The sequence below is a fragment of the Camelus dromedarius genome, chromosome 9, assembly GCF_036321535.1.
Source record: "Camelus dromedarius isolate mCamDro1 chromosome 9, mCamDro1.pat, whole genome shotgun sequence".
NCBI classification, from domain to species: Eukaryota; Metazoa; Chordata; class Mammalia; order Artiodactyla; family Camelidae; genus Camelus; species Camelus dromedarius.
In genome coordinates this window covers 44,301,364-44,318,552 of record NC_087444.1, presented here as the reverse complement: position 1 = coordinate 44,318,552, position 17,189 = coordinate 44,301,364, and the positions used below count along the sequence as shown (strand labels likewise).

The 17,189-nt window shown below is 40.0% G+C and overlaps 1 protein-coding gene across 3 annotated transcripts in view; it reads left to right on the top strand.

The window, feature by feature from the left end:
* CCL22 (C-C motif chemokine ligand 22) overlaps nucleotides 1-17,189 on the top strand; it is a 69,343-nt gene that overhangs the window by 26,586 nt on the left and 25,568 nt on the right. For 2 of the 3 annotated variants that reach the window (XR_010382293.1, XM_031458385.2), the window contains exon 1: nucleotides 11,450-11,682. The exons of the other annotated variant lie outside the window; for it this stretch is intronic. The gene's annotated coding sequence lies outside the window, so the exon portion shown is untranslated. Of the gene's footprint in view, nucleotides 1-11,449; nucleotides 11,683-17,189 lie in introns of those variants that run through there. 3 annotated transcript variants of the gene reach the window in all.

Here is a 17,189-nt window from a genome sequence, read left to right as displayed (position 1 = left end):
GGGCATCATTGCCCTTCCCGCCCCAGGGCTGACCTACAGATGACTTTGAGAGAATGCCAAGAAACCTCGTTGGTAAATCAGTTCCTTTTACGGAGAGGAAATGAGAAAAGAGTTTCCATTCTCTGTGCTGTTGGAATTTTGTTTTTCCATGAACATGTAGTATTTTTATCATGGAGATGTTAGGAAGAGGTATCTGTGTTCTGGAAATGTTTACCAGCTTTCTCAGTCCAGGTGGGGAGGTGCTTGCGTTCTGGTGACGGATAACCAAGTGGGCACAGCCAGGCATGAAGTTATTTGCCAGGGTCAGATCCTTGGGCAGGCAGGCTCTGGGTGGCCTCCCCCTCCCCAGGAGCCAGCTGGGGATGTCACTGCCTCACTTTGAGAAGACAGGAATGATGCTTCTAGGAAGCCTCTTGGCTTGCATTCTGGTCCAAGAATTAAGCCCAGCCGGGTGCACAGAGAAACAGGACAAAATCACCCGTAGACATAGCTCCTACCAGACAGAAGTGTTAAGTTAAATGGAAACTTGCCTTTCATAATGTCTGTTTTACTTACCTTTGGTTTGTATTTATTTAGGTCCCCACCCCTCTGACCCACAATGAATCACAAAAAGCTATTTTCAGAGGTTATCTCTGGGGAGGGAAAGAGAATGATTTCACTTTTCTTTCTGTACTTTTCAAAGTAAGTTTTGAATTTGTTGAACCATATTTGTCCTTTCTTCCTCCTGCCTTCTTCCACTGACATCAGGAAGTCTCTGGCCAGAGAGCCTGCCTGTTGGGATTTTCCTCTTTGAGCCTTAATGTGTGAAAAGGAAATCAAAACTGCAGTCACTGTTATATAATTTAAAAAAAAATGCTGGCTTCCAAACCTTTAAAATTAGTTTACATCATATATTTACATAACTTGACTTTCAAAAGGTGCAAAAGAATAAAAGTGAAACACTTTCCTTCCAATCTTGACCCCAGTTTCCTTCCCCCAGGGCAGCCTTTCCTACCAGTTCCTCATGCAGCCCTCTGGGACATCTTTGTATGTTCAAGCAAATACTTACAGGTATTCCCCTGCCTCCTGTCCTAAGGCTGTAGTCTTTTATACACACAGCACTGTTCCTCCCCACTTCCCACCCTACACCATTTAATAATATATCTTGGTGGTGGTTTGCAAGAGGACACGAATACCTGTAGAAGGGGAAACTGAGGCCCAGAGCAGTCTTGAACCCAGTCCTGCCTCAGAGTCTAGGGCACATCCCGCAGATTGGAGGGTGAAATTGGCAGAGGTAAACTGTCTGCTCTGAGATATAATTTTAAACAATTCATTCACTGAGTGAAATGGAGCTTAGACCAAGATTCGTTTGTTTTAGGAGCCCTTTGTTCTCAGAAAGAGGAGAAGAAATTGGAGCTTCCTGAGTGCACAATGAAGAACAGCACATGACTTTCCCAGAGGTCATCTGTAAGCTCCTGCTTGACCCTGTAACAGATCGCTGCCTCCCAGCCCAAACTGGGGCCAGAGCTGTTGAGTCCCTTCCGCTCTGCCACAATGGCTGTGTGGCATTGGGTAGGTCGCCTTCCCTCTTTGTGCCTCCAGGCCCATCTTCTCCAAGGAGAAGTCACCTTCCCTCTCCACGCCTCACCAGCTAGAATTGTTTGCTGCCTCTTCTGGGTTCACATGTGATTTACAACCATCCTCTCCATATCCCCACCACTTTCTCCTTTCACCCTTAGATAATCTTTAATTAATTCAGCACTTAACAATGTTCTGAGTTTGTGCCAAGCAGTCTTCATGTTTTCAAGTTTCAAAATAATACTGAGAAATAAGGACAAACTGGACACATTTTACAGATCAGGAAACTGAGGCTTAGAGGAGTCAAAGTACTTTGTGTTAATTAGTTATTGCAGGAGATGGAAATCAAACCAGCCAGTTCTGCTGACCGCAGAGTCCCTAATGTTACTTGCCACTCCCTTGGGCATTGATATTAAGTGTGAGCTTAGGCAACTTCACATCAACCCCCAAAGAGGCTGGGCCCAGAGAGGGAAAGCAGATTGCCCAAAGACACACAGCCACAGGGGCAGAGCTGACAGTGAAATATTTCCTTAGGTCTTTTGGATATTTATCATGTGTGAGGTTGCTGGGGGCAGGGAGGTGAACAGAACACCTGCTGTTTGCTCCCAAGTTGCTCACGGATCTTTTTATTTATACAACGGTCTAAGCCAGGCATTGAGCATTGCCCGGACTGTGTGGCTTACGTGTATTTTCTTCACAACAATGACCCACAAGAAAAGGTACTTGTCCCATTTTACAGATGGAGGAACTGAGGCTCAAAGAGGGGCAGGCACAGCAGCCCTGGAGCTGGAGCTCTGGCTCGACCCCGGCCTGTTGTCTTAACCATCCACTCTCTGCCTCCCTGGTTTGCAAATATGCAGCACTCTGGATGAATGGGTAGGGGTATAGTATATGATATTTAATAACAGATAATATCAACCCGGTATTGTAGCTGAATGACCCTCCTCCTCAGGGACTGAGCAGGAGAGTGGAGCTTTGGATAGAGGGGTCAGGACCTTTTCTGACACTTAATTACCAAAGAGAGAGCAGTTAAACTCTATCCCCAGACAGGAAGGTGACTCAGACTTTCCTCCAAGACAGTCCAAGGCCAATCTCAGAACCTCAGGCTGGCCCAACTAGCAGCTCCCAGTCTCTCTCCTTTAGAGCATGGAGAAAAGGTCCTCAGGTGATTTCCCTGGCAAGGAGAGATGAGGCTTTCAGCAGCCGAGGAACAGAGAAAAATCTTACTCCCAGGAAACTTGGAGGCCAGAGAAGGGCAGGGATTTATCCTAAGTTCTGCAGAAAGTCAGAGGCTGAGGCCAGCCCCATCTGGAACTTTGAACAACTCTTGGAGAGGCCTGCTGTGTGCTTGAGGCTGGCGACACCATGATGGACAAGGCCCAGGGCCTGCCTAGAAACGCTTATGGCTCAGTGGGGAGTGATGTCACGACTGGGCAAAGACTACATGGCGTGTCTACCACATGGTGGAAGGAAGTGGCAGACTGGTGGCCAGAGAAGGATGCCATGCAGTGCTCTCTGGAAGAGGAAGGGGAAGTACTTGGGTAGGCATGGAAGGGTGCATCTTGCCAGTGGAGAAGGGAGTAGGAGCACTCCAGGAGGAAGAAACAGCATTACCAAAAACTCCGAGCTGGGATCTCGCCCAGGGACTGTGAGAGGCAGTAGAATGCCTGAGTCGAAAGCCTAAATTTTGGAATCGAACTACCTAGGTTTGCACCCTGGCTTTATCACTTACAGCTGTAGACCTCGGCAAGCCTCCTAACGTCCCAGTGCCTGTTTCCTTCTCTTTAACACGGGGAAAACCACAGTACCCACTTGAGAGGATTTTTGTGAGGATTAAATAAATTAATCCACATAAAAGAGTGAGGCACATATGATCATCTGTTATTATAAACATCATAACTGGGTTCAGGGAGAATTTCAGGGTGGTCCAGTGTTCTTTCCTCTGCACTTGGCTCCCTCTCACTCTTCGGGGCTCTGAGAAACCTTCTCCCTACCTCACGCAGTGCTCCAGCTCCTTGATGGGTGGCGTGGAGAGGAGGAGATTCTGGGAATAGGTCTAGTGAGGCTTTTGGAAAGTCCCAACTGCAGGATTAAGATCCAACTGCAGGAGTTAGGACAAGAGAGTGGAGGGGAGTCTCCTGGAAGGTGGGAGTCTAGCAAGGGGGGCTGCTCCAAATGGAGCGGAAAGACATTCCTCCAACCCAGGCAGGGGCCCTCTTGCCTAATGGCTCCAGAAAACTCTTACAAGACCGGTCAGCTGGAGAGGGAGGTCACATATTTATGGCCATTTGTAAACACAGCAAGAATTTGCCTTGGCCTCCCAGGCAGGGACAAGGAATGCCCAGAAACAACTGGGCTGGGGAAGAGCTGGGGAGGGCAGGGTGGCACTGGGGCTTCCTTGAGCCGCTCAGCCCCCTACTCTGGTCCACGGCAGGCAGGAGGCCTCCAGAGTCACCAGCCCACCTTGACCAGCCTGGGGGGTTCTGGAGCCAGAAGAGGCAGCCGCCTTCACAAGATGGTTTGAGGGTCAGTGGAAGAGTCTCACCTGAGCCAGTGTCTTTGAGGAACAGGACATGCTCATGACTTCTGGGGTGGAGATATGTCATAGGGACTTGTGGAGATGGGACTGTCTCCAAGGATCCCCTGGGGGTCCTCCACTTCCTGTTCCGGCACCCTGCTGTCTTTGTGATCAAGTTTCTCTCTGGGTCTGTGTCTTACTCTGTGGCTGCTGCTTCTGCAGTCTCCATAGGTCAGCCATGGCTCCCCCTCCTCACATCCCTCATTGAGCACAGCTCCTGCTCACTCCTTTCCCAGAGAAGGTCTTGGCTTCTGTGCCACTCTCTTCTCCACATCAGAAGCACATTGGGTTTTGGGAAGATGGACTGACACTCACACACACTCTCGGAGAGGGGTGCTTTCCCCATAACTGTCTTTTCAACTGAGTGGTAATTTAACATCTAATTGAGTTATTTATTATTATAAAATAAATAGATACTAGATTTGGTTTTGAATCAGTATTACATGTTAGCTCAGCTGCTATGACAAAATAATGTGAATTGAGTGGCTTATCAACAACAGAAAAATTTATTTCTTACTGTTTTAGAGGCTGAAAATTCGCATTCATGATGCCAGCAGGGTCAGGTCCTGGTGGGGAGCTTCTTTCAGGGTATAGACCGCCAACTTCTCATTGTATCCTCACGTGGAGGAAAGACAGAGTGAACTAGATTTCAAGCTTCTTATAAGGACATTCATCCCATTCATGAGTGTTCCACCCTCAGGACCTAAGTACCTCTCAAAGGCCCCACTTCCAACATCACATTGGGGATTAGATTTCAGCATAGGAATTTTGGAATCATACAGGTATTCAGCCCATAACATGTATGCATGATATAACAGTAAAAACCAAACCTCTCTCCCTGTCTCCTGACCCCCAGTTACATTTCCCAGAGGTAACTACTCTTGCCATTTTCTTCAACAATATATTTTTATTGAAGTGTAGTCAGTTTACAATATGTCAATTTCCAGTGTACAGCACAATACTTCAGTCATACAGGAACATACATATATTAGTTTTCATATTCTTTTTCACCGTAGGTTACTACAAGATACTGAATATAGTTCCCTGTGCTATACAGTATAAACTTGTTGCTATCTTCAATAATAATTTTATAGTGATTTGTGATTTGAGAGTTTCTGAGATGTGGATGAAAAGTCCCAAGAGAAAGCAATAGGAAAGCAGAGCCATGAAATGCCCAGAAAACCTAATTAGAGGGAAGAATCTTTTCTCTGGGCCATGTTCCCTTCTAAATAATGGTACAAGCCCCCATTCCTGCATCCCATTTGGGACTCTCTTTCCTGGTGTGAGAATTTGGCTGTGATTCTGCTCTCTGGGTTTTAAAGTCTGATGAGACAGGTTTTCCTTCCATTTCAGAGCATGCCTATTGGTTTGAGTTCTCCAACCAACCCATTACATTGGCCACTAGGGTGGTTGCCGTTGGCTCTAGATTTAAACCCTAGTCCCATCAGTTGCTGCCTTAGTGACAGGTTACCAGGCATAAGCATATCTTTCCAGAAAGATTCAAAGATTCTAAACATATATGCTCATATAGCCCCAGTACCCCTTTTTCCTACAAATAGGATAGTATACTGGATAAGTGATTTAGGTCACTCTCACCACTTCTCTTTAACATTGTACTAGAATGATACCCAGTGCAATAAGCCAAGAAAAAGAAATAAAAGGCATAAGAATTAGAAAGGAAGAAATAAAGCTATCATTATTCATATGACATGATTGGGTACAGAGAAGTTTCCAAAAGAATTTACAGAAGCTATTGGAATCGATAAGTAAATTTAGCATGGTTGCTGCACTCAAGGTCAATATTCAAAAGCTGATTTTATTTCTATAAATGAGCAACATGTAAATAGATACTTAAAGATGAGACCATTTTAAAATTGTAACTGGAAATTTAAAATGTTATATAATACCATAACTAACTTAAAAGATAGAAATGTATCTAATGAAAGTTGTGCAAGACTTCAACATTGAAAACTGCAAAGTAGTTTTGAAAAAAAAAATAAAGAAAAGGTAAATGGATGGCGGAATATACCATGAAAATAGATTGAAAGACTCAGTATTATAAAGAGTCTACTTCTCATTTCTTCAAATTGATCTATAGATTTAAGGCAATCCCACTAAAAATTTTCAAAAATATAGAATGTCTTTATTCTTGAAAGAAAGCTATGTGTTTGAAGTATTTAAGAATGGAGTGTCGTCACTGAGTATAACTTCCATTCACTGAGAGAACACTGCCTAAAATTTGTTTCATATGGCTTTTAAGAAATATCTCTATAAATCTGATGTGGGAAAATGTTTCTACATGCAGACATAAAGGAAGATACATCCTGCCTCTGTTTGAAAACCAGGCTTTTCCCAGCTTCAAAGTAGGTTTTAAAACACTAGTGCTCCAGGTCTGTTACACAATTCACTACATGTGTGACTCACTGACTATACATTTTTTTAAAATGGAGTGTCATGATGTTTACAATTTACTTGCAGATTATTATTTTTAAATGTTACTGGAAAAATGTTTTTCCATAATCACTTGAGACATTTTCTTCTCTTCATATTTAAGAATAAACTTATTTTTTTAATTAATAAAATTTTATTGAGTATAATTGAGATGTATTATATTAGTTTCAGGTGTACAACATAGTGATTCAATATTTGTATATTTTGTGAAATGATCACCACAATAAAACTAGTTAACATCTGCCACCATGCATAGCTACAATTTTTTTGGGTGTGTAATGAGAACTTTTGAGGTTGACTCTCTTAGCAACTTTCAAATAGGCAATGTAATATTATTAACTATAGTCATCATCATGCTGACTATTAGATCCCCATGACTTATTAATTTTATAACTGGAAGTTTGTAACTTTTTTGCCCCCTTCACCCTTTTGTCCACCCGCCTCCTGCCTCTGGCAACCACCAATCTGTTCTCTGTATAAGCTTGTTTTTTTTTTTTTAAATTCTGCGTATAGGTGACATCATATATATTTGTCTTTCTCTGTCTGACATTTCACTTAGCATAATGCCCTCAAGGTCTGTCAGAGTGTTTGCAAGTGGCAAGATTTCATTTACTATATGGCTATAGTTTTGTAATGTAGTTTGAAATCAAAGATCATAATGCCTCCAGCTTTGCTCTTTCTCAAGATTGCTTTGGCTATTTGGGGTCTTTTGTTGTTCCATACAAAGTTTAGGATTGTTTGTTCCCAGGATGGCTTTTTTTTAAAAAGGATTTTTAAATTTTAAAAATACTTTTATTTATTTCTATTTTTTATTTAGAAAAATTTGTTGGGCGGAGGTAATTAGGTTTATTTATTTATTTTTAATGGAGGTACTGGGGATTGAACCCACTGCACTATACTTTCCCTCCTCAGGATGGCTTTTATTACAAGCAGATTCTAAAATTTCAATGGAGAGACAGGAGACCAAGAATGGCCAAGGCAATTCTGACGAAGAAAAGCAAAGTTGGAAGACATGCTCATCAGATTCAAGACTTACTATAAAGCTGCTGCGCTTAAAAAAATAAAACAAAATAAAACAAAATAAAGTGTCATATCAATCAATTATCCAAATGGGAAAAAAAATAAGGACTATTGACCCATTACCTCAAACTATATATATAAAATCAATTTCAGCTTGGTTGTTGATATAAATGTGAAAGGTAAAACAATAAATACTTTAGAAGAAAACAAGAAAATACCTTCATGACCTAAAAGTAGGAGACGATCTCTTAACTGGGAATATAAAACAATACTAATGATAAGAAAAAAAATGGGTAAATTAGACCACATTAAAGCAAAAATGTGTTCATCAAAAGACACTGTTAAGAAAGTGAAAAGTCGAGTCAGAGAGCGGTATTGAAAAAACACATCTTATCCAGAATATATAGAGAACTCCCACAAAAATCAATGAGAAAATGACAGACTACTTTGAGGGGAAGAGGGGTAAAAATTCTTAAACCAGCCATTTCACAAAGAAAATTTCCAAGTGGCAAAAATACCAAAACAAACTTGAAATGGCGTTCAATTTCATGAGTCACCAGGGGTATGCAAATTAAAACCATAATGAGGTACCACGACACACCCATCAGAATGGCTGAAAAGGAAATGACAGATAATGCCAAGTGTCAGCAAGGCAACTAGAAATTTCACACACTGATGATGAAGATGTAAATTGGTAGAAGACCTGGGAAAATCCTGTGGCAGTACTTACTAAAGCAGAATAAATGCATATCCTATAACCTGGAAATTCTACTCTTAGATATATACCTAAGAGAAATGTGTACATATGTCCACCAAATGACATATACAAGAATGTCAATAGCAGCAGCATTTATAATAGCTCCAACCTGCAAACTACCCAAATGTTTATCAACAGTAGAATGGATGAAGAAATTGTATATTCTTTTTTCATTGTTTTTGTTTTTGCCAGGTCTTTTTATTTTAAAGTGTACAACTCAATAATTTTTAACAAATGTACAGAGTTGTGCAACCATCACCACAATTAAGTTTTAGAACATTCTACTACCCCAGAAAGATCCCTCATGCTCATTTGCAGTCACTCCCCTTTCCCCATCCCCAGCCCCAGTCAACTACTAAATTACTTACTGTCTCTATAGATTTGCCTTTTCTGGACATCTCACATACAGGGAATCATCCAGTGTGTGGCCTTTTATGTCTGGCTACTTCACTTAGCATAATGTTTTTGACACTTGTCCATGTTTTAACATGTATTAGCACTTCATTCCTCTTTATAGCTGAATAGTATTCCATCGTGTGTGTATAATAAATTTTATTTGTTCATTCATCCATTGATGGACATTTGGGTTGTTTCCACTTTTTGCCTATTGTGTATAATGCTGCTATGAATATTCATACACAAGTTTTTGTGTGGACACATGTTTTCCTTACCCTCTTGGGTAAATGTTCCTAGGAGTGCAATTGCTGGGTCATATAGAAAATTTCTTATGACACTGCCAAACTTTACATTTCCACCAATTTATTGAGGATTCTAGTTTCATCCTTGCTTGTTATTATCTTTCTTCTTTTGATTATAGTCATTCTTGTGGTATGAAGTGATATCTCATTGTGGTGGACATCTCTCTAATGACTAACAATGCTGAACATCTTATATGCTTGTTGGATGTTCATATAGCTTCTTTGGTGAAATATCTATTCAGTTACTTTGCCTGTTTTTAAATTGGATTACTTGTCTTTTTGTTGAGTCATATTCTATTAAAGTGTCCTATATATTTTATTTTATTTTATTTTTTTGATGGCTGCTTGGAGTTTATTTTCTACTGGTGAAAGGCATAGGGTTACGAGGTTTCAGGAAATCTCTTGTGTGGCTTGGGTAGTAAAGGGTGGGGTTCTCTCAATTTCCTTTTTTGGTGTTTTGCTATTTTGATATTAAAAGAACCCAACTGTTTCCGCTGGCTGTAGTCTGCTTAGGCTGGGGGTGGGGTTGGTGGGTTGGGGACCATGCTCTTATGAGCCTAGCGCCTTGGAAGGAAGCCTGGCAACTGGTGGCGGCCACTCAAGATGGGGGCCTGGAGTTGGTTTTGCCAGGCTGGCCACCAGGCTACTGCTTCCCCATGGCTTCCCAAGCCAGGTCACAGGTGGTCGTACAAGTGGAGGCCTGGGGCAATTTCGAGTGCTCTGGGGACTCCAACACTGTGGCAATGAATGCGAGAGTGGACTTCCCGAAAAAGAAGCTAGCCCACCAGTGTCATGGGTCAGCTTGGGGAGACCTGGGCAGTGGGGGATGGTACCCTGCACCTCCGCAGCAGCTGATACTGCAAGTGGAACCCCGGTGGCCCCGGTAGTAGTCGTGGGTGGCCCCGAGCGAGCGAGCCGCTGGAGGGGATGGTTGCCATGCCCTTGCTTGTGGGCTGGTTGGAAACCTGGGCAGCGACCCCTCACAGGCCTCGGCGCACAGTCACAGGTGAAGGGGACACGGATGCTAGGCCATGGAGCCCATTTGCAAAGGGGACTGCGAGCGACCGCTCCACGACCCACTAAAGTGTCCTATATATTTTAGATATACATGTTTAAGCAGATACAGTACTTGCAAACATTTCCTTCTAGTGAATAGATTGTCTTCATGGTGACTTGTAATGTTTTATATTTTGATGAATTTCAGTTTATTAATTTTACAAACTTGCTTTTGCGCTTGTATCTAAGAAACTTACTTTTTTAATTTAAAAAATTTTTATTTTTAAAATTTATTTAAATTTCATTTTATTGAGTTATAGTCAGTTTACAATGTGTCAATTTCCAGTTTAGGGCACAATTTTTCAGTTATACATGAACGTACACATATTCATTGTCGCATTCAAATTTTTTTAATTGAAGTACAGTCAGTTTAGAATGCGTTAATTTCTGGTGTATAGCATAGTGATTCAGTTATGCATGTATATGTATATATATCCTTTTAATATTCTTTTTCATTATAGGCTATTACAAGATATTGAACATAGTTCTTGGTGCTATCCTGTAGGACCTTAACGTTTATCTATTTTGTATTAGTGACCCTTTTGATGAGCTGAGCCTCAACAGGGTCCTCCTGCTCCATGTTGTTCAAGTCAACAGAATGAGACTGAATCTGGTTCAGAAGCAAAGGAATTTGATTCCTTGACCTAAAGCATGAAATACCAGCTTCTGCTCTAGAGCATGGAGCTCTCCCCCATAAGCTGTGGGGTGGGGCTGCTTCATAGGGCTCCTGTCCATGGAAAGGGGCAAAGTTCTTGTGGGTTGGGTGCAGGCCCAGCTGTGCTGCTCACCCGCCAGTTCTCGGTGACAGGCGCAGTCTCCGCGTGTTGCGGAAAAATGGGTTACAGCTCCGTTGTGACAGCAAACTGGACCCAGGCGAGAAACCAAGCAGCACTCAGGGAGTTGGAGAACTCAACTTTATTACGCCAGCAAACCCGAGATACTTAACACTTCAAGCTCTAGACCCTGACCGTAGCTTTACACAGGCCTTTTATAGGCTGCAAGTTTTACACTTTGCAACATCACATGCAAATACCGTACAACAGAAGTTGACCAACCAGAAATAAGCTTTGTAGAAATAGACCAATCAGGAGTGAGCTCCATGCAAATGAAGTACTACAAATGGACCAATCAGAAGTTAGGAAAGTGGACCAATCAGAAGTGAGATTAATAACCAATCAGGAGTGAGAGTAATAACCAATCAGAAGTGAGAGAGATAACCAATCAGAAGTGAAGGAAGTAACCAATCAGAAGTGAGCTCAGGGAACCAATAGAATTCTAGGTGTAAGTTAGCCGCTTTAGAGGCAAAAAGTGAGATAAAGCTTCTGAGCCGGGGAACCGGTTGGTGCTGAGAGGAGAGCATTGGCCCTGCTTAGGGGTCCTGCCGGTCTTTTTATGGGGCTTTCTGCCTCATGCACACGGCCGCTGCCGCCATCTTGAATTGACGTGTGAAGTTCAGTGTTTGTCCAGAAGGCTCGCCAAGTCCGGGTGTTGCGTGCAGCAGTTCTGCGCTGGAGACTCTAATCCACGGTGCTAGGTGCAAGGCCTCCGCACAGGGCGCCCTACAGGCAAGTGAAACTAGACTAAGCACAAAAGAAGTTAGACCCTATCTTATCACCCAGAGTGTATCTTACTTTCCCGTGGGACCCCAGTGGGCTTTTCTGGTGACAAAACCCTTGCCTAACCCAAGGTCACAAAGATTTTGTCCTAAGAGATTTATAGTTTTAACTCTACATTTAGGTTTCTGACCATTTTGAGTTAAATTTTGTGAACAGTGTGATGTACGGGGTCCAACTTCATTCTTTTGCATATAGGTATCCAGTTGTCTCTTGGTTCCTTTCTTGAAAATAATTTGACTATAAATGTAAGTGTTCATTTCTGGGCTTTCACTTCTGGTATTGATATATATGTCCATCCTTATTCAGTTCTACACTCTCTTTATTGAGAATTTTTTTTTGATTGACATATAGTTGATACACAACATTATATAAGTTACAAATATACAATATAGTGATTTACAATTTTAAAGATTATATATCATTTAGAGTTATAATGCATTTGCTATATTCCCTGTGTTGTGCAATATATCCTTAAAGCTTTTTTTTTTTTTTTTTTAAGATTTACAGTCCACACTCTCTTTATTACTGTAGTTTATAGTAAGTTCCTTTTGGTATGTATGTATTTTTATTGAAGTATAGTCAGTTTACAATGTTGTGTCGATTTCTGGTGTACGGCACAATGCTTCAGTCATATGTGAACATACATATATTCGTTTTTATGTACTAAGTTTTGAAATTGGGAAATTATGTCCTCTAATTTTGTTATTCTTTTTCAAGATTGTTTTTGTTATTCTAAGCCATTTGTCTTTTAATATAAATTTTAGAAACAGCTAATCAATCTCTGTGGAAAAAAGGACTTTCTTGGATTTTTATAAGGATTGAGTTAGATCTATTAATCAAATAGAAGAGAATTTTCTATAAATAATGACACAGAATGTCTTTAGACACAGAATGTCTGTTTATTTAGATTTCTTTTACTCTTGGCAATGACATAATTTTCACTGTTCATGTTTGTTTCATTCCAAAGTATTTTATTCTTATTGATACTGTTACGAATGAAATTGTTCATTTTTGGATTGTTCGTAAGTGTATAGAAGTTCAGATGATTTTTATTGATTTTCTGCTCTGCAATCAACTTTACTACTGCTGTTTCTACTAGGGTTTTGTTTGTTTGTTTTGGTATTTTTGTAGTCCTCTTAGGATTTTCTGTATGCAAGATCATGACATCTGCAAATGGGGATAGTTTACTTATTCCCTTCTGGGAAGTGATGGCTCATTAATCTTTGTTGCCTAATTTCCTGGCTAGAACCTCCAGTGAAACGCTGAATTAAAGTGCCCAGAGCAGAAATCCTTGTCTTGTTCCGAATCTCAAAGAGGAAGTATTCAGTCGTTCACCATTAAGTATGAATTAGCTGTGTTTTTTTCATAGATGCGCTTAATTAATCGAGAAAGTTCCTTTGTATTTTTCATTTGCAGTGTATTTTTTTAAATCATGAAAAGGTGTTGGATTTTGCCAAATTCTTTTTCTGTGTCTATTGAGATGATCGTGTGTTTTTTGTCCTTTGTTCTGTTAGTATGGTGTATTGCATTGATTGTTTTTTTGTATGTTAAACTAACCGTGTATTCCTGAGATAAATTCCGCTTGATCATAGTTAATCCTTTCTATATTTTGCTGGATTTGGTTTGCTAAAATTTTTTTTTAAAGAATTTTTGCATTTGGAGTCACAAAGGGATGTTGTTTATCTTAGTCTTCCTAGGTTTTTTTGTTTTTTTGTTTTTTCCCTTAGTTTTGTGATCTCTTTTCCTGGTTTTGGTATCAGAGTAATATTGGTCTCACAGTGTTCCTGACCCAGGTCCTTGGGCTCTTTAATCAATAGAAATTGATAAAAGGTCAGATAAGAAATTTCTGGCAAGGCTTTATTGAGGCTTGCGCTGCAGCACAAGGGAGCGAAAATAAGAAACAGGTGCCCTTGCTTGCTCTCCAAGGAGGGTGGGTTGATTCCTTAAATGGGTTGAGCATGGGTCAGGCCAGATGGGTGGCTTAGTTGGGCTTCCCACCCCCTTGGTGGTGTTGGGTGCAGGAATCATGCCACAGTACTTTGCTTTTGCTTCTGGCACCTCAGAAGTGGTACTTGGGTTTTGGCCTTTTTGCATCTTATTGTTCATAATTTGCCCTAACTGCCCATGCATGCAGTTGTTTTTAGTCCCTTATAATTTCTCTGTGCTCTGTTGCTGGAGGAGGCATTTGTCCAGGTGCAAGCACTTCAATAAAGGGTCCCAGGTCCCAAGTCCCAGCCTATCTCAATAGAATAAGTTGGGAAATATTCCCTCTTATTTTTTAAAGTGTTTGAGAAGGATTGATATTAAGTCTCCCTTAAACTCTTGTCAGAGTTCACCACTGAAGCCTTCTGGGCCTGGCCTCTTCTTTGTGGGAAACTTTTTGATTCCTAATCCAATCTTTTTGCTTGTTATCTGTTCAGACTTTCAATTTCTTTCTTAGTGTTGGTAGTTTGTGTCTTTCTAGGAACTTGTCCATTTCATCTAGGTTATCTAAATTGTTGTTACACAACTGCTCATAGTATTTTCTGGGTAGTCGTATCTCCTCATTCATTCCAATTTTATTAATATATGTCCTCTCTTTTCACCTGGGTCAGTCTAGCTGAAGGTTTGTCAGTTTTGTTAATAGTTTCAAAGAACCAGCCTTTGGTTTCATTGATTTTCTTTGTTGTTTTTCTAGTATTTATTTTATTTATTTCCACTTTATATTATTTCATTCCTGCAACTTGTTTTGGATTTATTTTGCTCTTTTTTTAAAAATTAGTTTCTCATGATGGAAGTGTACGTTATTGATTTGAGATCATTCTCATTTTTAAATATAGGCATTTATGGTTGTAAACTTCCCTCTATGCACTGTTTTAGCTGTATCCCCTAAGTTTTGATGTTTTGTGTTTTGTTTGCATTCAGTTCAAAGTATTTTCTCATTTCCCCTGTGATTTCTTTTTTACTCACTGGTTTTCAGGAATTTGTTGTTTAATTTTCATGTATTTCTGAATTTCCAAAAATTTTTCTGTTATTTTATTCAGTTGTGGTTGGAAAACACATTTTGAATCATTTCAGTCTTTTAAAATTTATTGAGGCTTGTTTTACTAACTTATGGTACATCGTGAAGAATGTTTTGTGTACATTTGAGAAGAATGTGTATTCTGCTGTTGTCTGCTGTGTGTTGTTGTGTTTCCCTAGATGCCTGTAAGGTCCAGTTGTTTTATAGTGTTTTTCATGTCTTCTGTTTTCTTATTGATCTTCTACCTATTTATATTAATTATTGAAAATAGGGCACTGAAGTCTCTATTGTTGAATTATCCCTTTGATTCTGTCAGTTTGTTTTTTGTGTATTTTGGGGTACTGTTATTAGATGAATAAATATTTTATAATGGTTGTCTCCCTGACTTACCCTTTTATCACTATAAAATATCCTTATTTGATGTTAGTAACAAATTTACTCTTAGTCTATTTTACCTGATATTAATATAGGTACCATAGCTCTCTTTTGCATTTATATGTCTATTTGCATGATACATCTTTTTCATCCTTTTATTTTCAACCTGTATGCATATTTGGCTCTCAAGTATGTCTCTTGTAGACATTAATATAGTGGGATCATGTTTTTAAAAATCCATTCTTTAAACTCTACTTTTAATTGGACAGTTTAATCCATTTATATTCAATGTAATTACTGAAAAGGTAGGAGTTATGTCTGTCATTTTTCTATTTGTTTTCTATATATATTGTCTTTTTTTTTCCCCAACTGTCCCAACCTCATTACCTTCTTTTGTGTCAAGTAGATATTCGCAACATTTTATTCCCCTCGTTGTTTCTTTTACTATATTTTAAAGTATATTTATATTTCTTAGTATTTCCCCTGGGGAATATAATTAGCATCTTAATTTGGAAGAATCTAGTTTGGAATAATATCAATTTAATTTCAGTAATACACAAAACCTTTGCTTCAGTCCCTCCCCTCTTCTTTGTATGTCATAAGCTCAACAGTACACTTTTATCGTTGATTGTTTTATATAATTTTAAATTTTAAATCAGTTAAGATAATAAAAGAGAAATTATATATATGGTATTTTATGGTTGTGGGTTAGTCACCAGTTGTGGGTTCTGGCCAGCAGAAGTCCCACCGAAACGGAATGAATTACTCAAGATTCTGTGGAAAGGTCAAGAGAGCGAGAGGGAGTCAGGAGCCAACTCCACAAACCTCTCAAATTCCCCCACATTTACTGTGTACAATCAAAGGAGAAATCACTGACAGTTGTATGATGGAATGCAAGAATTTAGGGAAAGACAGAGTGGGATCTAGATTGTAGAGTCTGGCTTAAGGTCAGAAGACCCTTTATGTTTTGGTAAGTCATGTTTGTGTTGACATCCTCGAGCCTTACAGCTTGTCAGCGCGGACCGTCTGAGAAGCAGCTGCTTAATTTAACATTTTTCTTGGACTCACGTGGCTGTGCCTGTCTTAGGGGGCCCCCCTCTGGGGGTCTTACCCGTCATTGGCTAACCAGCCTTCTCACCTCTGAGTCTGCAGCTGTTTATAACTTGTTTACCATTCCAGCCTAAGACTCGTTCCTTTGGGGGCCTGCAGTTTACCTTTAGGGAAGTCATGGGAAGAGGGGAATAAGATACATTCTTACAGATACGTTAAAGCAGACCACCAGCCCAGCCAGTTCCTTGCTTTGGGGATACAAGACTGTCTAACAGCAGGCACGCCCAGGGTTTATAGCCGAGGGCCTGGGTCCTTGCTTTGCAAGGAGCAGAGTGCTGTCTAAAACCTCAACTATACAAGCAAGGCAGTTACTAAGAACATTTGCTCTTCTTTAAGGAGATAAGCTGCTGGGGTCTGTTACAATTTGTTAACCCAATCGTGGGCTCCCACATATGGTGATCTATTTTATTACCTTTACCAATAATCTAATTTGTCACTTTATTACCAGAGATCTTTATTTCCTTGTGTAAATTCAAGTGACTATCTGGTGTCACTTCCTTTCATCCTGGAGAACTTCCTTTAGAATGTCTTGTAAGGCAGGTCTACTAGCAACAAATTCTTTGTGTTTGTTTACCTGGAAACGACCTTTAGGATAATTTTGTTGAATAAAGAATTCTTGGATGACAATTTCCTTTAGCACTTTGAATATGCCATCCCATTGCCTTCTGTTCCTCATTTTTAAAAATTGTCATAAGAGGAAAGGTACAGCTTAGTGGTAAGAGTGCATGCTTAGCATGCCTGAGGTCCTGGTTTCAATTCCCAGTACCTCCATTAAAAAAAAAACCCTAATTATCCCCCTTGGAAAAAAAATTGTCATAAGAAATGCATAATATAAAATTCACTGTCTTAACTATATGTAAGTATACATTTCAGTAGTGTTAAGTATATTCACATTGTTGTGTAAACAATCTCTAGAAATTTTTCATCTTGCAGAACTGAAACTCTATGTTCATTAAACATTAATATCCTA